General features: G+C 42.1%; 1 protein-coding gene across 4 annotated transcripts in view; it reads left to right on the forward strand.

Annotated features, from left to right (window-relative positions):
- Positions 1 to 23,949, forward strand: part of zbtb16a (zinc finger and BTB domain containing 16a) — a 256,217-nt gene that overhangs the window by 116,629 nt on the left and 115,639 nt on the right. The gene's annotated exons all lie outside the window — the stretch shown is intronic.

Consider the following 23,949-nt stretch of genomic DNA (forward strand, 5'->3'; position numbering starts at 1 on the left):
CAGGCAGAAGATACAGAAGCCTAAACACATTCACGAGCAGGTTCAGGAACAGCTTCTTTCCAGCCATTATCAGACTGTTGAATGGACTGTAGCCTCAAATAATGTAATCGACATGCCTCTAAGTCCTTTTGATCTGTACATTCTTTGCTTCCTGCGATCCACCTTTATTACTCATAAACAAACTTCCCCGTATTTCAGTACATGTGACAATAAGATCAATTAATCAATTGGTTTGAGTACAGGAGGAGTGAAGGCTTGCTCATATTGTATATGAGCTTGGTGAGACCACCCTGAGAACACTGGGAAAATTGGCCTCCTTGTCTCTGGGAAAGATACCATCTCCATGGAGCGAGTGCAAAGAAGGTTCTCCAGATGTGTTCCTGGGATGGTGGACTGTCCTATGAACAGAGAATGGGTAAACCAAGCCTGTTAGGGAATCTTGAACTAGGTGGCACAATTTAAAAATAAGGGAGATGCAACGTAGGTCTGAGATGAGAAATGTTTTTGCTAAGAGGGTTGTTAATCTTTGAATTCATGACCATCGGTGACTATGGAAACTCAGTATTTGAGTATGTTTAAGGTGGAGATTGATGGATTTCTGATCATCATCGTTCATAGAATAGAATCCCTACAGTGTGGAAACAGGCCCTTTGGCCCAACGAGTCCACACCTAACCCCCAAGCATCCCACCCAGACCCATTCCTCTGTAACCCACCAAATCAACACATCCCTGAACACTACGGGCAATTTAGCATGGCTAGTTCATCTAGCCTGCACATTTTTGGACTGTGGGGGGAAACTGGAGCACCCGGAGGAAACCCATGCAGACATGGGGAGAATGTGCAAACTCCACACAAAGTCACTCGAGAGTGGAATTGAACCCAGGCTCCTGGTGCTGTGAGGCTGCAGTGCCAACCACTGAGCCACCGTGCTGCCCATAGTGTACAGGGCTATGGGCATGGAGTGGGTAAAAGACATTGAATGGTGGGATAGGTTTAGGCTGAATGACCTGCCCTGTGCAGGTGTTAGGAGGTTGTTGCCTCAAGAACCCTAACCCTTTAGAGAGCGATGTATAGCTTTATGGTAGCATCTCTCATGGGAGGTGGTGGTATAATGGTAGTGTCATTGGCTTAATGATCCATTGGCTGGGCCAGTGCTCTAGGGATAGGGGTTCAAAAAGCACGCAAGCCATTGGAATTTCAATTCGATTATTAAAACTGCTCTTGGAGATTAGATTTCATAAAACTACCATCTATTGTCGTAAATACTCAACTAGTTCACTCCCCCTTCAGGATCAGAAACTTGCCATCCTTATCTGGCCTGACCTACATGTGACTCCACACCCAGATCAATGTGGTTGACTCTTCACTGGCCTATTAAATAGCTAAGCAGGCCATTTAGTTCAAGGGCCCTTAGGGTTGGGCACCAAAGAAAGACCTTGGTAGCAATGCCCATATCCCTTAAGATCAAAGAAAAAACGCCTTCAGCTTGATTACTCATTTGAAATCTTGAAAACGTTAAGGTTCAGTCATTTTTTGGAAGCAATCACTACCTTTTGTTCATAACAAAGATTGCAATGTGTGTTTTAGTGGATCTTATTTGAAGGAGAGGTTCTTTGATTTGCCTTTTGGGTGCCTAGCAGTACTTCTCTACCTGGAACATTTCTTCATCTTCTTGGGATTTATTCTGGCTACAGTTTTTCTGAATCCTGTCCTTAGGTACACTTCAGCACTGCCCGTTCCTGCATATGGTATCTGGAAAAGAGGATTCTTAACACAGTCTACTGCTGTCTCTCATTTTCCTCAAATGTCAAACACGGAATTTGCTAAAACCTATCTTCTCTCTCTTCTGAAGTGTAGTTTCTGGTGGCAAAACACACTTAAATTTTCTCAGCACCACTTGCATTATTGAAGGTGACAGGCATAAGGGAACATCATCTACAAGGTCCCTCCAGGCACCCCACACCATCCTGACTTTCGGTTTGATTTGTTATGGTCACTTGTGTATAAGTACAGTGGAAAGTTTTTTGTTTTGCATGCAGTACAGGGAGATCATACCAAACAAAGATCACAGAACGAGGAATACAAAGTTACCGCTGCAAAGAAAGTGCACAAAAGGCAAGATCAGCATTAAATTTGAAATTTGAGAGGTTCATTCAGAAATATAATAGTGGGAAGAAGCTATTCTTGAACCTGAGATAACAAGGTGTAGAGCTGGATGAACACAGCAGGCCAAGCAGCATCAGAGGAGCAGGAAGGCTGATGTTTCGGGTCTAGGCCCGAACTGTCAACTGTCCTGCTTCTCTGATGCTGCTTGGCCTGCTGTGTTCATCCAGCTCTACACCTTGTTATCTCAGGAACTACAGATGCTAGAGAATCTGAGATAACAAGGTGTAGAGCTGGATGAACACAGCAGGCCAAGCAGCATCAGAGGAGCAGGACAGTTGACAGTTCGGGCCTAGACCCGAAACATCAGCCTTCCTGCTCCTCTGATGCTGCTTGGCCTGCTGTGTTCATCCAGCTCTACACCTTGTTATCTCAGATTCTCTAGCATCTGTAGTTCCTACTATCCCTATTCTTGAACCTGTTGGTACATGTGTTTAAGCTTTTGTATCTTCTTTCTGACAGAAGAGGTTGGAAGAGCTAACCAGGGTGGGAGGGGTCTTTGATGGTTACCTTTCTGAGGCATTGAAGTGTAGACAGAATCAATGAATGGAAGCTTGGAACTATTTCAATGTTCCTTCACTATTGATGGGTCAAATTCTGTGAATCCTCTGTGTACCTACACTTACCAATGTCCACATTTATTGAGTGAGGGGGAGAAAAGTTCAAATGACCTGGTCATGTTTGGATACATTCACATCAATGTTTGAATTCAGGTTTTGAAAGCACAGAATTGTTGCCAAACTGGCTTGATTTGCATCAATTCTGTCAAGTATAAAGCAAATAGAATGACGTATTGAAGTCTAGAACATCAGTTATGCTGTTTAATGACTCATTTATCCAAATGAACTACATTGATGCAAATGGTAATGACCTGGAGTGTTACTGCTTCTGTAGTTGGTGGAATTAGACATAGTCAATTAACTCAAAAGGCTATTTTGTTATAGATAATAAGCAGACATAATCTTGCATGTTTATGGAGATGGTGGGAGAATGGGATTGACTGGCTGGCTGTATAAAGGACTGGTGTGATTTTGATGGGATAAATTGTCATCTCCTGTATTCTTACGACTGTGTTTCAAGCTTTGGAAGTGTCCACACTACAATTGAAAATTGGCCGCACAGGAAGAGACCATGCACCCACTATGCAGGCTGAATAAAGTAGATACTGATTCAAAGCACTCTTTCTGGTCCTGGCCCATATCCTTGGTTCCAATGGTTCAGAGGCAGGGCCAGGTTTCTTTTCAAATGAGCTGAAGGTTTGTGTCTCAACCACCAAACTAGACATTCAACTGCAGGCACTCTTCAACCTCTAGGTGAAAGTTTTAATTCTCTTATCAATCACGATGTTTTCCCCAGGTATTTGACTTCTGTACTAAAGGAGAGCTGATGGTCTAACAGTGTAATTTCTTGACTGTTAATTTAGAGATACAGCAATCTCACCGTGATTCATGTCATCCTCTGGCTCGTGGGTATACAGAAGTGACTCCAGCGACTGCTAAAGTTTTGAAACCTGGAGTTCAAGCTTGTGCAAATGTATTTTACCTGGAACGTGTGGTGTGCCTGTGATTTCACATCTACTGCAGGATGTATGCTCCATTTGGCCAAGCTGACCTGCCATCTTGTAACTTCTCAAAAGTAATAATTATGACGAGAAAAGCAGAAAACTGAGGAGTATTTAAGAATCTCCTTCACCTGTAGCGAAGTAAGAGCTAATGGTGGGAGGCTGAAGGTGAAAGAAAAGAGCTTTTCCTTCACACCACTTTCCCCCCCGCCCCCCGCAAAAAAAAACTCAAGAGGCAGGTGGGGCTTGAGCCTGGGCCCCCTGGCCCAGATATAGGAACACCACCACTGCACCACACAAACTTTTACAGTCTATTTATATTTCTTGAAAACAACTGACTTTTTAAAAAATAGATCAAGCTAAGTAACTAGCTACAGGTTCTCCCCGATTTTGTAAATTCTGAATTGAAGTGCAATCAAAGGTTAAAAACTAGACTTCTGATTTTAAAAAAAAAATGTGCCATAAGATGTTCTCGCCCACCAGATCCCAAAACAGATCCTTCATCTCCGCTGTAATGTTCTATGTTCTATCTCGGTACTATTAAGTTGTCTCATTTTTTCCTATCCTTTTTGTTTCTATCACGGTTGTTCCTGCAGTTTGCCTATTCAACCATGTTTCTCACTTAATTGGGTGACCATATCAACATGGGAAGTCAAAACCAACATTTGACAGAAGTTGGTCCAGAACTGAAACATCTGCTCACTTAGAGTAGAATCATAGGACCCCTCTAGTGTGGGAACAGGCCCTTCGACCCTGAGAGCATCCCACCTAGACCCATCCCCGTATAACCCACCTAATCTAAACATCCGTGAACACTACAGGCAATTTAGCATGGCCAATCCACCTAGCCCGCACTACTTTGGACTGTGGGAGGAAACTGGAGCACCCGGAGGGAATCCACACAGACACTGGGAGAATGTGCAAACTCCCCACAGACAGTCGCCCAAGGCTGGAATCGAACCTGGGCCTCTGGCGCTGTGAGGCAGCAGTGCTAACCATTGAGCCACCTTGTCACCCTTTGGGATGACTACATGAAATGTGTGTGGAGCTGGACTTGTTACCTTCAAGCCATTAGTTGGGAGGGCGTCTGTCCTTTGCCACAATTCTTCAGAATATAAGGCATCTGAACCCTCATCAATTTTGTTTACTTGAGAAGCTTTAATGAAGCACAAGAGGTTATCAAAATTGAGCAGATGTGTGACATAGTGGTAATGTCACTGGACTAAGGCTGTGGGGTCTGGAATCAAGTTCTATCCCGGTAGTTGGAGGAATTGAAATTTAGTGAAGAAGTCTGGAATTGAGAGCTAATCTCAGTGTTGTTATTAAGGGAAAAAACTTGCATTCAGTTCACTCATGCCTTTTTGGCAATGTAATCTCCGAATAGTTTCAATGCAGTCGAAGCTATTTGATCCATCATGCTCCCTGATTGAGCATTCTGACTCAGTGCCAATTCTTCCAGGCATTTCTCATATAATCCTGCACATTGGTTCTGTTCAAATGATTATATAATACCATCTTGAATACTTCGATTCAGTACGTATTTTTCTGTTGCATTGTATTCTCTGCCGTTGCAAATTGCTTCACATCTGTGCTCTCTCTGTCTTGCTCTTTTACAAGTAAGAGCAATTTCTTCTCATCTATTCTATCCAGACCTCATATGGTTTTTGAAAACTTTTATCAATTCTCCTCTCCAAAGAAAATAGTCCCCAATTTTCCAATCTGTCCTCATACCTGATATTTTTGATCTTGGGAGACATTCCTGTAAACCTCTTCTGCACTTTCTCCATTGCTTTCCATCCTTTCTGAAATGGCCCCAGAACTGTAAACGACATTCCAGCTGAGATCTAACTAGTGTTTTAAAGAGGCTCATTGTTCGTCTAATGTGTGCCCCTGATTTATGAAGCTTTTCAATAGTGTACGTTTAATAGCTGCTCTCTACCTGTCTCTCACTTTTTTAAATAACATCTGTGTATACACACCTTTTAAAAGTAGTTCCTTTTATTTTGTACACTCTATCCATGATCTTCCTACCAAAAATATATTGCTACGCTTCTCTGCTCTGAACTCTATTTGCCACCTTTCTGTCTGCTTTTGAATGTCTTTTTTCACTGTTCTCACAGTTTATAATACTTCTAAGTTTTATGTTATCTCCAAACTTTGAAATTGTCTCTTGTTCTTCATGGTCTCGGTCATTAATATGTACTGAGCAAAGCTTCCAGTAAAATACCAGGAAAATTCCAGTACCTACCTTAGTTTAGCCCAAAAAACCCCTACTAACCATTCTTATGTTTTGAGTATCAGCCAATTTTGTAAGCATATTGTTACTGTCCCTTTTTACTCCATAGGCTCTAAATTTGTCCATCAGTCTATGTAGCATGATATCAAATGCCTTTTGGAAGTCCATGTATTACCCCAATCAACGTTTTTTTTTTAAAAAGAACTCACAAATTGGTTAAAAACTATTTTCCTGAAGCAATCCATATTGGATCTCTCTCTAATTCAAGCCAGATTTGTCCTCAATGCCAAATTATGATTTCTAGAATTCTCCCCACCATTAAAATTAAACTGATTGGTCTGGAATTGCTGGTCTGTTCCTTATTCACTTTGTTTTTGGACCAAGGGCATAATGTTTACAGTTTCCCAGTTCTCTGGCTCTGCTGCTAAGTCTCAGGAAGACTGAACAATTATGACCAGTGTGTCCACAATTTCCGATCTCATTTGCTTTATTATCCTTGGACGCATCTCATCCAAACCTGATGCCTTGCCCACTGAAAATACCAAAAGTTATTAGATAACATGTCAATTTTAAATGCTTCTACAGACTGAATTTTCTCTTTCATGTTCTGGGCAACCTCAGATTCCTTGGTAAAGAATTTCATCGTTACCCAGTCTGGCCTATGAGAGACTCCAGGCCCACGGCAATTAAGTTGTTGCCCTCTAATGGCTTGGCACACCATTCCATTTGTGGGAAGTTGAGGATGAGCAACAAGTGTTGGTTTTGCCCAGTGAAGCTCGCTGATGGAAGAATGTTGAAAAGAGCTGGATGGGAGAGCAGCACTTCAAAGAAGTCGAGCATAGATTTTTAACAAACTCTTGCACTGGATATGAAGAGGCGAGGACACACACATTCTGATTTGTGGGTAGTTTTGAAGGAGCAGAGGGGAGTCTTGATGGTGCTTTAACGTAATTTCTGCTGCACTGTCCTTCAAATTTGAATCAACATGGAAAACAAAGTCCTTATCAACATGTGCCAATCCTGTTCTGTTTAGACAGAGATTAGCGTTGATATAGTGCCTGAAACTTCTTGGAAATATCGCAATCCATTATGGAGTTTGCTCTCAAATACAGCACTGCTGGTATTAAGTAAATGTTGTCACTATTTGGCACAAGGCAAGATCCAACAAGTCATAATGTACCAGATAATTTCTTGATGTCTGTTGGAGGTGGAATTTTGCCTGGGTGCTGGGAGAGAGCTCTCTACCCCTTGCCGACCCATGGGATCTTCATGATCACTGTGAAGTAAACTTCAATTAAAAACAAATACACAGCTCTTCTTGAACTAATGCAGCGTCCCCTCTGAAAACAGTGGGTGCCAGTTGAAAATTCTCTAGTTCTAGGTTGTTTTAAAGCACTAAATACTTAGCTTTGTTGTAATTTTGGCTTGAAAATTGGCAATCCCATCATTTAAACTGCCTCAAATGTTGAGCAAGATTAGAATCTGTTAAAAGCATGAGTTTAATTTTCGTTTCAGGGATTTGCAGGTGCTCGTGATTGATTAAGGAATGCACTGTTAACATTTTGGTTCATTTTTTATCTACGGATTGGCTTTGACTTGGTATCTGTTGGCCTCATGTGTTGTCTTATTCTAACATAAATTTCTAGTGGCTTGTGACATCAGAAAGGTCACATCGTCCATCACTGACTCTCTGTACCCTTTTAATCTTCATGCCCTGTGGGTAGATGAATTGTGCTTCAGTTAACTGAAACAGAAGGTTGTTAATGAATCATACTGTAGGTGTTGAGTATTCAAGTATTGCCTTTAGATAATGCTCATTCTGCCCTTTTTGCTAGAGTTGGAGTTTGCATTAGGACACGCTTCAACCAAGTTGCAATATTTTAATGTGATGCATTGTAATGTACAGAATTACTCATTCAGCTAAGGGATAGCTTTCTGGCAATTTATTAGCCAGTCGTTTACGGTGAGGTTCCCATGTTGATTTCATATGTTCTGTTGATAACAATAGATGACGATTTAAACTTAGGCTGATTAAAGGAGTTAAGGGAGACAGTGACAGTGTGTTACTGTGACTAGTAATCCAGAACTCCAGTCTGAAGTTCAGGAGGTATGGACTCGAATCCCCTTATGGCAGCCAGTGAAATCTGAATTCATTAAAATCTAGAATTTAGAACTGGCTAATGGCAACCATACGATTGCTACCAATTGTGGTAAATATTTCATAAGATTGTAAGACATAGGAGCAGAAATTAGGCCATTCGGCCCATCGGGTTTTCTCTACCATTCCGTCATGGCTGATAAGTTCCTCAACCCCATTCTCCTGCTTTCTCTCTGTAACCCTTGATAATTAAGAGCCTATCTATCTCCATCTTGAATATACTCAATAAATATTTATCTGTTCACTAATGCCCTTTACGGAGGGCAGACTGCTGTCCTGAATCTGCCTGGCCTACATGTGACTCCAATGTGGTTGATTCTTAATTGGGGATGGACAATAAGTTCTGGCCGAGCCATATCCTATGAATGGATTGAAATAAGATGGTGTGCCTCAGGATGTCTGAGGCTATTTCGGACTAAGACGAAGAGGCTTCTTCCCTCTGAGGATGTGAACCTGTGACAGTCCCTACCCCCTGAGGCTGAGTCACTGAATATAGTTAATAATGAAACGCCTTTGTAGAGGCTAAAGGTGGAAAGGTTTGGGAAGTGAGTGATGGTATGGTGTCGAGTTAGAGGGTCACGTTGAATAGGGTTGAAGGCCTAAATTCTCTAAATTTGTACTTTTACGGTGACTTCACGGGAGCACTCAGAATCCAGAACAATACAGTATTGCTTTAAAATTAGAGCTGAGATATTTAGTTAGGGCTTTTTCATGTAAAGGATGGTAGAGATCCAGAACACACACTCTCTGTGCCAAAGGAAAATGTGACTGAGGCGGTTGGTCAACAGAAAATTCCCAAAAATTGCCAGGTATTTGAGAGTTGGTGGAATCGGAGCAGCTACAAATGTGACATAGGTTGGTGGCAATAAATGGCTTTCGACTGTTCCTAAGATGTCTGGAAATGTGAAGTGTACAGAGCTTGGTTTGGTTCAGCAGAAAACAGAGTCACTGTCGCACAATGTATCAGCCAAACAGGGCTTTGTGTCATTTAGTGCAATCTTATCAGCTTGGTGCAGGAGCTCACTATTTATACCAGCTTACGTTCAGCACAGCCTGACCTGAACAACTTGCATTTATATAGCACCTCTTCCAACAGTCACCTCCACGTACTTTGCAGGTGCGCAATCAGCAAGAATTTGAGATCAAGTGATGAAGAAAGGGGTTAGGATAAGGTGTGATCAAAAGCTTTGCCCAAAAGCTCGATCTTCAGGAATGTCTTCAAGGATTGGGAGCAGACCTTGGGACAGTTAAAGCTAACAGTGAGATAAACAAAATGGATGTTCGTTCCTAGAATTCCCTCCCTAACGGCATTGTGGGTCAACCCACAGCAGGTGGACTGCAGCAGCTCAAGAAGGCAGCTCACCACCACCTTCTCAAGGGCAGCTAGGCATGGACGATGAAGCCAGCAACACCCACATCCCACAAATGAATATGTTTTTTAAAAAAAGCCATGATAGCTCCGAGGGATTGAGATGAGTGAGGAATTTGAAATGAAGGAACAGCCTGCCAAATGGTCTGGTTAGAACACAGGCTATGATTGACAGTCTTGCATGAACGATCTATCATGCATGAAATCCACTAGTGACCTATCAGCAGATGACAGAGCCTAATACTTTGTCACTGCAACAACGCCATACCTATGAACCATAGCCTGCTGTGATTTAAGGCTTTTGCAGATCCTTTCAGCACTCCGATTAGACAGACACTGATAGCTCATTGGCAGGTCATTTGTGTCTTTGCAGATCTTGGGCACTTATTAGCGAACTTGTGACATTCTGTCTCCAAGTGGATAGCATAACACTAATCTTAACATCTGTAAAAAGCATGTAGTCTGTCGCCAACTTAACCTTGTGACTAATTTCAATTTCACTGAGGTTGTTCTAGCCAGGCTTTTGGAGTATTATATTTTAAATGAAACCAGCAGTGAATTTTGTCTTTTTTTTAAAATGATTTATTTCTCTCAAGGAGCTATCTGTAATTGTCGTCCCCTTCACAAAAGTACAATGTGTACTCTCATCCCTGCCCTGACTCCATAACTAGATTGTGAATACAAATCAACAGAACTCTCTCGATGCACTGAGTAGTCCCGTCGCTGGTTTATTTAGTTCATTGATGAAATATAGAAAATAAATCACACTCAAGTCAACAAACGCTTAATTATCTGCCAACAATCATGCTACATGGTGTCCCGTTTATCTTGTCAACGCTAATTGCCTCTATAACTAAGGATAGACCCGTATGCACCCGCGTATCATCACCCTGCTGTACAACTCGAAGCATGTTCTCTGGATCCTGATGATCGCCCTTGATCTTATCAAGTTGCAGAGCAGGCTCATGGGGTCGTTATTATTGCCTTTTTTTTAAAAATAATGTTCTTTTGCCCTTTTATATGGAGAATGTGTAACTTTTAGCACTGGGTGTTTTACACTGATCAAGGAGACATTCTGTGTAAATGCAGTTGAATTGTATAGGGCTGACCCACTTTTAAATTTAAGCATCCAGTATCAATGTCAAGTATTGTGCAGAACATGTGAAGGTGACGAGTGGAGCAAGATCTTTTGCACAGTCCAGCTCATCCAGCACATCTGTGATGCTTTATACATTTAGAAACTGAAGAATGTTCCTCCCTTTATTAGCTCTGAAGAAGGGTCACTGGACCTGAAAAATCAACTGTTTTTTCCCTTCACAGATGCTGCTAGACCTGCTGAGCTTTTCCAGCAACTTTGTTTTTGTTCCTCCCTTTATTTCTTGACTGCAAACTAACTACATATACCTCCCTTTGCCCTGTATACTTAAAGCTCTTGATAGAAATCTATCAGTCTCCAATTTAAAATTAAGGTTGATTTAGCATTGCCACTTGTGGAGAAAAGTTTAGGCTTTCTGCCACAACTTGAGCATAATTTGTTTCCTGGCAACCTTACTGAAAGGCCTGGTTCTAATTTTTAGATCCATTGCTCAGTCCTCGACCTCCTATCCCATAATAGCAGAAATGGTTTCCTCCTTGCCCTATCTGGTTCCTGTTAATCTTGTAACAACTTTGATCAATTCGGAGTTTTAATGTTGTAACTTATTAAACCAAGTTTGTATTCTTTATGTAGTCTCTTGAAATTTGCCATTTGGTGTTTAGGTGGGGTTCCAGTAAACCTGTGACACACTCCTTCTAAAGTTGATCTATCCTTCCTACGGTGTGGTGTGCAGAATGATGTTCAGAGTGACTCCAGGCATTGTCAAACCAGGGCTGTGTAGCTCTGACATCATTCTACCACCTTAACCTCAATTCTTCTCCGTAGATTGGAAAATTTGATCTGCCTTTTTCGTTACAATTTGCATGTGTACATGATGCAACAGGACCCGTGGCCATGTTAGGAAGGGAGTTTCAGGATTTGAGCCGTGGGCACTGAAGGAATGGCCCTCTATTTGCAAGTCAGGAATGTGAGAGACTTGGAGATGGTGGTGTTCCCATGCCCTATCTTTCCAGATGGTAATGGTTGCGCACTTGAAGATTCTGTTGAAGGAGCCTTGGTGAATTGTTCCTATTGGATGTTGCATACAGCAGTTGTGGTGGAGGGAATGAACGTTGAAGATAGCCCTGGATTGGTGTGGAGTTTCTCGTGTTGGAGGTGCACTCATCAAGGCAAGTGGGGGGCATTCCATCACACTCCTGACTTGTGCCTTTTCGATGGTGGGCAGGTTTTGGGAGTCAGGAGCTGAGTTACTTGCTGCAGAATTCCTAGCTTCTGATTTGCCTCTGTAGCCACAACATGACTGATCCAGTTCAGTTTCTGGTAATCCCAGATCGTTGTTGATTACGTATGTCCTCATTTCTCTCCCTTCTGTTGATCAGTTAGTTTTCTAATTAGGCCACTAATTTGTTGTTTTATTTTAATATCTCTTTTCCTCCCATCCCATCAAAAAACTGGAATTGAGCTCTGCCACTGCCAATATTGACATTAACATGGAAGCCAACTGTGTTATTGCTTCATTGCGACGCACTGTTCTTGCATCAGACTTGAGCACTTCATTGATCTAGATTCAGAATAGAATATCAGTTTGCATAGGGCATTATGCTGTGGGGTCATTCCCACCATGAACTGGGCTCAACGGCCAAACCCATTGCTAACGTTGGAAGGAGTTCTCCCCTGGACTTGTGTTTGGATAGCGACGCTGATGCAGGGTTGAGAAAATCTGTTGATAATTTCCAAGGTTTCTCGGTCTTCAAGCCTTTGCGATTTCAATATCCAGGGTACATGGGTGATTTTTTTTTAATGTCTGCACTGTCCTGTTAACCGCTATTGCGGCCTTGGATACCACTGCAGAATGGGGAGTTAGCTATACCTCCTACAAGGAAGGTTATTGCTAGACAAACCATGGGGCTCTTCGGATGAACAGAAATGTCAGGCTGGTAACTTTCCTCTCAGCTTAATAATAATATTATTCTCTCGTTTTGGAAGCAAATGAGCTTAAGTTGAAATGCATTGACTTTTAAGTCAAATAATTTCCTTCCGTCCACTGAACCATTTATCTTTGTTACAAGGATTCTTTCTCTTTCTCTCATCCTCGTCTTGGCCAATTTCTTCTTCCATCTCTTTCCAAATTTATGAGAACACCACATGAATGTTTATTCCAGGCGAATTGACCATGAAGAGCTTTGGCAGAGCTTTGATCTCGTCCTCATTTAGGGGCCACAGAGATCTTTCCAGTCACAGTTGTTATTGATCGAGAGCAAGAGCTTTGCATTTTATTTTCTTTGTAACTGCGTGGCTCAGTGGGGAACACACTCTTGTCCAAGTCGGCAAATTTGTGGGCACAAATCCCCCAGGTCAGAGACTTGAGCAGAAAAATCCAGGCTGACACTCCTCAGAATACTGAGGAAAGGGATAGATTTTCTGAGATGCTGTCTTTCTGTTAAAACCTGCTCACTCCCTCAGGTAGGTGGATCGAAGGTCCTTTGGCTCAGTTCCCAAGGTGAGGAGGCAGCTTATCCCCTGGCCTGGACAATTTTTCTTTTTCTGTCAACGTGGCCAAAAATAGTCGGCCTGATTGTTGCCATTTTGCTGTTTGGAGTTTGCTGTGTGCAAGTTGGTTACTGCAATTTGTTTTGTTACCACAGTGACTGCACTTCAGAAGTCACCCCTTAGGTGTGAAGGACCTTGTGCCAGTCCTGACGAGCGCTACGTAAATGCAAGTTTCTTTTTACCCCCTCTTCCTCTGCCTGGAGCTGACGATTCTAATAGTGTCCTGTCCTGCTCATTGCTTTAGTCTGTCCACCTCTCACACCCTTTTCTTTCTGCTACTGAGCTGTGCCAGAGCATTCTGTGAATGAAAGCAAGCGGGACCCATTCTCAATAAAGCATTAAATGTTTACATCCGCCTTATATCCTTTCTTTCAAACATTCCCTTCAGGAATAATATAAACATTGCCTTGCTGCTTCATATTTTTTTCTTTTAAGGGGAGTGTTCTTGGAATAAACCAAAGGCTGCTTTTCAGTTTGGCTCTGATTCAGCCATATCCTTGCAATGATGTCATAGGCTGCTGGTGGATCTGAATGTTCAGCCAGCACTCAGCGGAGTTTATGACAGCTCACAGCTGTGCACAGGAACATGTTGTACCAAGCCGAAATTAATCAGCTTCAAGAGATCCATAGCAGGACTACTGGAAAAAAGAGAAGCAGAGGGGCAGGGAAACTGAGAAATTGAATTAGCGGCACTGAATTTCTCTGCCCTCTTTTTGTAAATTATACATCTTGCAAAACAAAAATGGTTATTGCCTGAAGTGGCAGATATGAGGGCAAAATAAAATAAGCCAACCCCCTCTCCTACCCTCCTCATTGCCCCAACCTGCAGCTTCTGTTTTGGCTGCTGTTGGTGGCAATTTAATTTAAATCCAATCGTTGCTAAGAAGCGAGGGCCTTGCATGTAATGTGGGGATTTGATATTCAGCTCAACACTGCTCTCTCTCTCTCTCTTTTTGCATGCAGCACAGAGTACATTGTTGAGAGGTTGAATGGATGCAACAATGGCTCTTGGCAGCTGTAAGCTCCATGGGCAGTGCACTGCACCGTGCACCCTAATACCGCCCATTCCTCCTTGGACTCGGTGCATTTTGTTTTTGTTTAAGTTTGCTGGGCCGTCAGCACGTGCAACTGATTCGATAACAGAGGGAGCTCCACGTTGGAAGTGAGATATGCACAGGACTCCTGTGTGTGTAGACAGTTGGTGCTTTTGTTTCTTTCTCATTTCCTCCGGTCCCTCCCCCCGCCCCTCCTCTCTTCTCTTCCCCCCCCCCACCATTCTACTGACTAATGTGTCACACTTCCTTAGGGCACTAATTCTTAATAGGGAGCGCTTGCATGGGCACAGGCTGCTTCTTCCACTCCTTTTACCCAAGTGGCCATTCTGCCGACAGCAGCACATCTGCAGTTCCCATTATCTCTGATACTAAGGTCAGTGGTGTTGTGGATAGTGACGAAGGATGTTGTAGGTTACAGAGAGACATAGATAAGCTGCAGAGCTGGGCTGAGAGGTGGCAAATGGAGTTTAATGCAGACAAGTGTGAGGTGATGCACTTTGGTAGGAGTAACCAGAAGGCAAAGTACTGGGCTAATGGTAAGATTCTTAGTAGTGTAGATGAGCAGAGAAATTCAACCTCTCAACAATGTACTCTGTGCTGCATGCAAAAAGAGAGAGAGAGAGAGCAGTGTACACGAGGGGGCATAGCTTTAAATTGAAGGGTGAAAGATATAGGACAGATGTCAGAGGTAGTTTCTTTACTCAGAGAGTAGTAAGGGAATGGAACGCTTTGCCTGCAACGGTAGTAGATTCGCCAACTTTAGGTACATTTAAGTCGGCATTGGACAAGCATATGGATGTACGTGGAATAGTGTAGGTTAGATGGGCTTGAGATCGGTATGACAGGTCGGCACAACATTGAGGGCCGAAGGGCCTGTACTGTGCTGTAATGTTCTATGTTCTATGTTCTAACACTGCCAGGATACAAAAAAAAAGGACACTTTGACAATGTTGAATGCTATTGCTGACCAACAGGGTCACTGGCTAGGGTTGGGAATCTTTACAACCCCCCCTCCTCCCCCCACTTGCCTCCCTATTTTGCCTGAACTCTGCCATCAGCTGGCACCGTAGATTTCACATGAAGATCTGAACTGAAGGTGTTTGTTCCGAAGCCAAATTGTGTAGCTTGCGTGACGCACGATTAGAGTTACACTGCACAGTGTAGGGTCCCATTAAATAATGATTTGATAACAGTGCCTTTAATTGGTAATTGTTCGACAGCTTGCACTGATGCTTAGAGAGGAGGCGAACGCACATCATCTGGTACCACTTTTTCTGGTGAGCATACAATGTGCAAAACAACATAAGCCTCTACCCCTGCTTGTGGAAAAGTCCAAATCATTTCTTTTTGCAATATTTTCCATTCCATGTGTTTGCAATAATTCTCCAATGGTGGCTTCCAATCACTTTATTTACAACTTCTAGTCACAAACCTGTCCCCACTATCCCCTTGTCACCAGCTGATTTTTCAATGATCTCAGCCATTCATTTTATCCAACCACTAAGGAGAAGCTGATGCAAAATAGCTCCTCATTTGACAAACTATCTTCTCACCTTCAGTTTCTTTCTCCCTCTGAATCTCATTCTCTCTCCTGCTGTTTTTTCTCTATCCCTATAGTTATAAAAGGATGGAACATAGAAGCAGGTCATTTTGTGGCTGTGCCACGTTTTTGAATGAGCTATCTAAATCCTGCCTTTCCCACTGTCCTTTCCACATTATCCTGCAACATTTTCCCATGCGATGTTTCAACCAATCTCACTTTTGGAAGTTTACTATTGATTCTGCTCCCACAGTTCTTTCAGACTCTACATTCCAGATTGTTGAGCCTTGCCATGTAATTTATTCACTCCTTGTGTCACATATAATTCTCTGGCTAATCAGTTTTCAATCTATCATTCTGGTGATGCGCTCTGGAAGCTATTACTCCTTGCTTGTTCAATCTAAGGTTACAAACAAAGTTTGGACTGATCTCCAAAAGATCCATTTTATCTAATCAATTAGCCTTTCTTCGCTATCTACGTTTATTTCTTATAACCAACATGTGAAGTGCTGCGAGCCATATTGGCCCCTTATTGGGACAAACATATCATTTTATTGGAGGCAGTTCAGAGAAGGTTCACCAGGATGATCCCCAGTGTGGAGGAATGGCCTTGGAGCAAAGGTTAAGCAGGTTGGGACTATGCTCATTGGAGTACTGCTGGGATGTTCTTCTGGGTTACTTAAAGCACTGTTGTATCACAATGCTGGAGGTTCCAGAGCAATCCTGAAGGGGTGGAACCACTAGCTTTTGAAAACCCTGTTATGACGTTCAGAACTCCAATCCAATTGTCTTTTAAACCCCCCTACTGTGAGCAGAATGGATGTGAGCAGCCATGAGAACTAGTGATCAGTAACTGTCATGCAATGTTTGTTAGAACGTGTAACTAATATAAAGGAAGTGTTTGGGTTGGGGTAGGGTTCACACCGTACTGAAGAGTTCAATGAACCGTTGCAGCATCTGATATTTACATATGCAAGTGTCAATCACAGGCACTGGCTCATCAGGGCTCAAGCAAAGCAGTTCAGATGTGCTGTAATATGCTTCCCTCGGCATGCCATGCTGCAAGAGGACAGAGCTCAGGAAGATGGAAACCGAGAGATTTTTACCCTCTGCCTGTCTTCCTTTTTGTCCCTCCCAACCTGCCCCCAACTGTGGTTACAAGTCAAGAAATTGGGTGGGCTCGCTCTGAGACCGCAATGGTGACTGTGGAGCGGAGACTAGGATTTGATCCAGGATCAGTTTCCCTTGGTGATTCGGACTGTCTTGATTTAATTGTGGCTGCAATATTTTGGACCAATCTGATTTTTTGTGACACTGATCCCAAATAGTATTGTATGGATCACATTTGAATTGGCACTTCATTTGACCTTTCAGGCCATTGCCCAAATACTCCTGTGGGGAGGCAACATAAGTAGACACATTCTGAGACCGCTCTGGGAGAGCTTGTGGTTGGGACATGTAGCAGCTGTCTGTAAATTCCTGGTGGCTGCTGCTGTTATTTGGGACACTGTATAACTAGCTCAGGGAATTTCAGCAGGAAATGTCTGGCTGTCTTAAACTTTTCGGTTCTTTTGATACTTGGAATTGAGGACGTGTGTCGGTCATTAGTATTGTAAAGAGTCCTCATGCTTTTAACACAAACTGAGGCTCCGTTTTGATTGTGTTCTTTTGCTACTTTTGGTAGTTTACACCACTTCCAGGGTGTGTAAAAACTGTTGAGAACCAACAAGGTACTTTCTGAAGTGTTGCTGTTATTGCAGTGTAAAAAATGCAGATGCCAATTTGCACACACGGAGCTCCCAAAAAAGGAATGTGATGATAACCAGGTGTTCATCTTTAGTAATACTGATAGAGGAGTAAATATTGGTTAGGGCACCTGGAGAACCCCTTTGCTATTCTTCAGGTAGTGTGAGGTCTTTTATGTCCATTTGGAATGTATCTGAGCTTAAGATTTAAAGGCAGCATTTCTGGAAGTGCAGCGCATCCTTGGCTGTGAGTTTCAAGAGCTCAAATCTCTGACTTGCTGCAGACTGGCATATTCCAGGCCTCGGAACGGAGTCTGGAGTCTGACTTGAACCCACAGTCTGTGGCGCACACGATGGTGTTGCACACTGAGCCAAAACTGAACTGGGGATGGAGGTGGCCACTGATGGGGGTTGTGAGCCTTGATAATGCGTGTGCGAGGGGAGTCTGATTTTAAACTACCCCCTCCAGTAAGTGCACGCAGCAGGAATGGAGCGAAAGGTTTGAATTTTGCGCAAGAGGTAAATTGCTCTGGCAAAACTCTGAGGACTGAGCACTCGGATTCCAGTCTGTGTGAATCTATTTCAGCAAAAGATCTCGCTATCTGTCAGTGGAGGTGGCCTGTTAACCATTGTTGATGGGATTACTGAATGCTCGGGTCAAGGCTCCACAATTCATGGAGATTTTAAGAGCTGGAACGTTTGTTTATGAAAAGGCGCTGTCCTGGGAGTAAACATTGGCAGTATGCTCTTCAGGTTTGACACTTGCCTCAAGTGACCCCCAATATCTGCATCCAATTTTACGTTCTCAATTTTATTGTATGCATGTGTTTTAATGGACACTCCAGTGATTTGTTGTGAAGAAGAAATGCGATATTGTAATTATTTTTATTGTTAACATGGTCCCTTTTCAGTGGTCGTACAGCTGATCCTTTTGAATATTGAGGGATCATGAATGCTACCTCTGTGGCAGAAGAGATTGAAGTTCCGATGTATGGCGCACTCTTTCTTTGGTATAGTTTGACAGTGAGGTTTGCAGATTGGCACATTCCAAGGTGCAAAAATACTTAGATTTGCTTTAAAACCTGTGGCCTTCATTGTAAAGTCACAATGGGGAATGGCCACTGTCTGACTCATAGATATGCAGAAACTGGGCAAACTTCCTTGAGCTGTATGCTTGATATTCATTGAATCTTTGCAAATTTTAATTGTAGATGTTAAATGTAACTAATTTAAATCTATCAATAACTCAAATTTCCTGGAGGAAGAAACCACCAGATTTGTTTTGCATCCTTATTCAGAGTCAACTTTGAATGGTCACGTCTATAAAATTTAAGAATAAAGTATATTTTTGGGAAATGAACATAATTTGATTGGACAGCGAATGAATTAGTGCCTTGCGATAAAATCCTGTTTGCAGCTAAAACTGCAATCACACCTCCACACTCGGCCCGTCCCTCCTGTGTGAAGATTCCATATGTGGATTTTGAAATAATACTTTTTTAAGTGAACCTAAATCTTCAAAATATCACAAAGCTTGAATCTATTGAATGGAACTGAAAACGTTTCCATAAAATTTAGAAAATAAGGACTTGTAGCAATCGACCTTTTAGGCTGTGTGACTGTTCATGCCACATGCCACTTATATCTGGAACATAAGGTTTAGACTGACACAGATTTCAGTGCAATGCAGAGGAAATGCACTGTTAAAGCTGCATGTTTTGAATGAATTATTTAAGCTGAAGCCACATCTTCCCTTTTGCCACTGCAGAAGATTAGCATTATTTCAAAATAGTTTGGAGGATCTTTTCGCCGCCACCAATTATCCCTCAATTAGTGTTCTTTTTTTAAGGAAGTAGATTGTCTGATAATTGAATTCTCTTTTTAAAATTGTGACATTGTTTGTGGGAGCGTGCTATGTGGAAATCGGTTATTGTTACATTGCAAGACTGCATCGTGCGGTCAGCACTTAATGCGCAGCACATAGAGTCCCTCCTTGACTTTAAGGCATTTTCCTGAGATGTTAGGTCACTTGTTAAATGCGATTGTCTTTATGGCAATTTATGTTGGTTTAAATTGTGTACGGTAAAATGATTTACATTTGTAGTCACAACTGGATGTGCTGCTTTTTAGATTGTTGTGTACTCAACAGAATGTAATAATAAATGAAAAGCTTGAGTGCTTACACAATCTTGCAAAATTAATAAACTGCTATGAATATTTACTGTTATATTGAGTACAAATCTCATCAAAGGCACCTGGCTGCCTTTCCTTCAAGAGAGTTGTTTGTCAATTATTCTTTGCACAATCCATACTGCACTCAGGCATGTTTACACAATGATGTCAAACCAGCCCAGGCGAGGGTTTCACTCGCCTCCTCACATTCCAGCACATCCTCTGCCAGCAGCCTATCTTCCTATTACCAGCTTTCTACTCGATTTCTGTGAATGTTCCTTTTCTAATAGTTGTTTTGCCGTGATTGTCCTTTGAGGTTAGATGACTCTTTTGAGGGCTATCATTTGTTCTTCCTGGGTTCTAATCCAGTGACAACCAATATTACCTGTAAACTGATTGCAACTTTCAGAAGTAATTTGCACTTGTGTTATAGCTGCCTTTCCTATAGACGTCTGCTCTTTGTACTGTCTGAAAATAATTCAGCAGCACTGGAGGGTGGCTGATGGTGGCCCTTCAAGCATGGTCAACCTGCATTGAGGCTGCTGTCAGCCCTTGGATGGAGTATTGTGTATTGTTATATGTGCCACATTATAGGAAGGGTGTGATACAGAAGTGGTTTGTGAGAGTGGTTCTTTGGATAAGAAACTTCAGTGAAGAAGATAGGTTGAAGAAGTTGGGGCCCTCCTCCTCAGACAGGAGGAGGCAAAGGGCAGACCTGATGGAGATTTTCAAAATTGAGTCTGGACAGAGTAGACAGGGAGAAGCTGTTCCCACTTGTGAAAAGATCAAGGACTGGACGGCACAGATTTAAATGATGTGCAAAAGAAACAAGGGTGAGTGAGCAAATAACCAAGTGTGGAGCTGGATGAACACAGCAGGCCAGGCAGCATCTTAGGAGCACAAATTTTTATGCTCAGCAAGTAGAAAGGGCCTGGAATGCACTGTACAAATCTCATCAAAGGCACATGGCTGCCTTTCCTTCAAGAGAGTTGTTTGTCAATTATTCTTTGCACAATCCATACTGCACTCGGGCATGTTTACACAATAATAAAAAGGACATTAGAATTAGGTGGTGATCTTCATTTTGAAGAGTTGGTGCAGACATTATAGGCCAAATGGCCTCTAACAATTCTGTGACTCTGAGACCTGCAATAACGAGAGCTCAATGCTGTCAGTACTTAGGCCAGTTTTGAAGTGACGGAGTGATTTTTGAAACTTGTTTGTCCAGACTGTCAAAATGGCTTGCTGACCCAAGAGCAGGTCACCGTGACTCTAATTGTAATTCAGGCTAATATGGTCAATCAGTTCTCCTTCCCATTAGAATCCTGCATTCTCTTGATTGAAAGTTACCTTGGCACTCATTCATTCATGGGCGCGAATTCATGAGGAGGAATGAGCGAAGTGAATTAATCATGTGTTGTTTGCACCATATTAACCCTTAATTGGCAGGACACCATACAGTTGTGGTGTCATGAATGATAAAGCAAATCAAATCAGTTTTCTAATCAACCTGTTCAGAAACCTTGTTACAAAGTTGGTCGGATTTGAAGCCAGGTCTCCTCGTCCAGGGGATTTGGTGAGAAAAGCCGGACCTATGAATAATCGATGACTTCTATTGAACAATGCTCTTCAAATGCAGCAAAAAAAAATCACAATACATAATCAAATCTGTTTAAATTCTCGTGTTCTCAGACTCCAGTTTAGTCGGGAAAATATTCAGTTATAAATTTGTCTTGATTTGAGTTCTCAAGCTTCAGAACTCGAGGATAGAAGAAAGTATTCTATTTTTAACCTCTTGGAATCAAGCCAGGCTTCGGACAGACAAGACAACATTTAATGTCTATTGTGACAGTTGGGTTGTATTGGAATCCAAACCACTGATTGAATATTGCGTGATGTTCTCCCAGAGTTTAAGTTACTGCATGAGTTACTTTGGATGGTGAGCCAAGATTCGTGTTGCTGTGCACTGTAAGATTGAAGATCAAGAGAAACAAGTTGAAAAATGATCATGCAATTGAGTGACATTAAGTTTGCAGAACCATGTAGGGCTGTGGAGAGAACACATTGGGAGGAGGAAAGGAGCTACTCAAAAACAAGTGGGAACAAGCAACTATGTTTTTTTTGGCAAGAGAGCCTTGACTTTTGCAGTAGAGTACACACAGCAAAGATGTCAGGACTGATACCTGAGGAATGTCAGATTTTATTCACTAGCGTTTACAAGAGTGAGGAGTGTCTTTATAGAAATTTATAAAATTCCAGCAGGATAGATACGGGATGTTCCTGTTGGTGGGGGAAATCCAGAACAAGCAATCATAGCTTAAGAGTTGAGGGCTGGACCTTTTAGAATGGAGATGGGACATTTCTTCACCCAGAGAGCAGTTGGTCAGTCAAATTAACTACCACAGAAAGTGACTGAGGCCAAAACATTGTTTTGAAGAAGGAAGTGGATGAAGCTTTTATGGGAAATGAAGTCAAGGGATATGGGAGGAGGGCAGGATTAGGATTTTGAGCTCAATGATCAGCCATGATCTTAACGGTGGAGCAAACTTGGATGGGTAGAATGGCCTACCTCTGCTATCTTGTACGCTTCTAAAATGCTTGAGGGATGAGGGACAAAGTATCTAAAGATCACTGAGCGTAATAATATGGATTAAGTGGGCAGAGACGGGAGGAATAAGTGAAGTGTAGGAAGGATGTCGTATGAAACATTAGGAATTTGTCTACTTGATGCCCAAGAGTGTCCATAAGTGGCTCCCTTCGATGGGGGAAGAGTAACCAACGTTTGTGCTGAATTGGAAAATTCAGTAAACATTCAATTAATCTTAAATTATATTTCAAAAAAAAAGAGCCTCAGAGGAGTACACATTTCAATTGAGCATCAGGAGTTTTGAAAGATAATGGATAAATGTTTTCAGGGCTGGGTGATTTTGAGAAAATTGGATTGTCTCTTCAAGGATACTGATTGGATGCCTTCTGTGTACTGATTATCTGCTTCCAAATATAAGGGTCAATACGCTAACTCCAATAGGACACTGGTAATCCAAGCCCTGTCGCAACAAAAAACCAGAATTTCCCGACCAGCTTTGCTTGCTTCCTTTTTCCCCTTCCTTATCTTGACTCACTTAGAGTTTTCCATGCTAAATTTAGCATTGTTTTGTAAATATTTTCACTAATCGTATAAGACAGCATTACTTGTAATTTTGTCTATTTTCCTTTGCAGTTACACCATCCTTTCCCTTGTTTCAGTGATCTGCATCTGCAAGCGCTCTGTTTCGTTCCAGTAAAATCTTCTAAGCTATGCCTTGGAAGCTAGCCAGCTCTCCCAGGCGATAGCATGGGTCCAGTATAAACCAACTCCTCCCCACTATTGCATATTAGACAGAACCAATTTGAGACACTTTCAGGAAGTTCTGTCCTCACGTTTAATCTTCTTCCTTCTCCTCGACAATATCACTTTGTGATGACAATATCATCATCTCCTCAAGCCACTACTCTAAAAGTTTGCTAGAAAGACTTTGTAGTTTTGTGTGTTCTGTCATTCATGACCTTGCTGTATCTTAACACATTTCGCAGTGGACCTACCCGTGAAATTGAGTTACTGATCTAACTCGGTAATTGTTGCAGCTGGTTTGCTCACCGTAAACTGTTCTAAACAGCATTGCTGTCATTACCAGGTAATTTTTCGTAATGGTGATGTTGAGGCAAAGCTTGCCCATTTTGGAAATGCTGCAAATCTTTTACATCCACCTAAACAGACAGAGAGTCTCAATTGAGCATCTAATTTGCACCTCCAACACTGCAGTACTCCACCTTCTCAAGCTTTCCCCTTGCCTGAGGTCGTATTAAACCACCATCCGTCATCTTTGTCTGATGAGAGAACAGTCACGTGGAGCAGTCCAATGCAAAAAGGAAGAAAATGTTTGGAAATCAGGAAGATCGATGATGTTTGTTCTTGCAATAATGTTTAGTATCTCTCTGGGTCAAAGTCCAAAGCTAACATTTGGTACTGAGTAACCGAGGTAACGTGAAATCGGGTTGTGCTGTGTACCTGTCGGTCTGTTTCATTAAAGTGAATAGTCTTCTAACTTTTCATATTCATGTTAATTCTCACTGGGCTGGTAACAGCAGAGCATTATATAATGCCTACTCACTACCTGCAACATTACTTCCTTTAAGACTACAAAGACCTCACTTTTACTCAAGTGGTATTACAAGAGCAGCTTCAAGCTAGAGTTTGTCCTTGGATCTCTTGAGTGAGTCTTGGACCCACAATCTTCCGACTCGGTGTTGAGAGTGCCCCTC

This window comes from Stegostoma tigrinum, chromosome 32 (genome assembly GCF_030684315.1).
Source record: "Stegostoma tigrinum isolate sSteTig4 chromosome 32, sSteTig4.hap1, whole genome shotgun sequence".
NCBI lineage: Eukaryota > Metazoa > Chordata > Chondrichthyes > Orectolobiformes > Stegostomatidae > Stegostoma > Stegostoma tigrinum.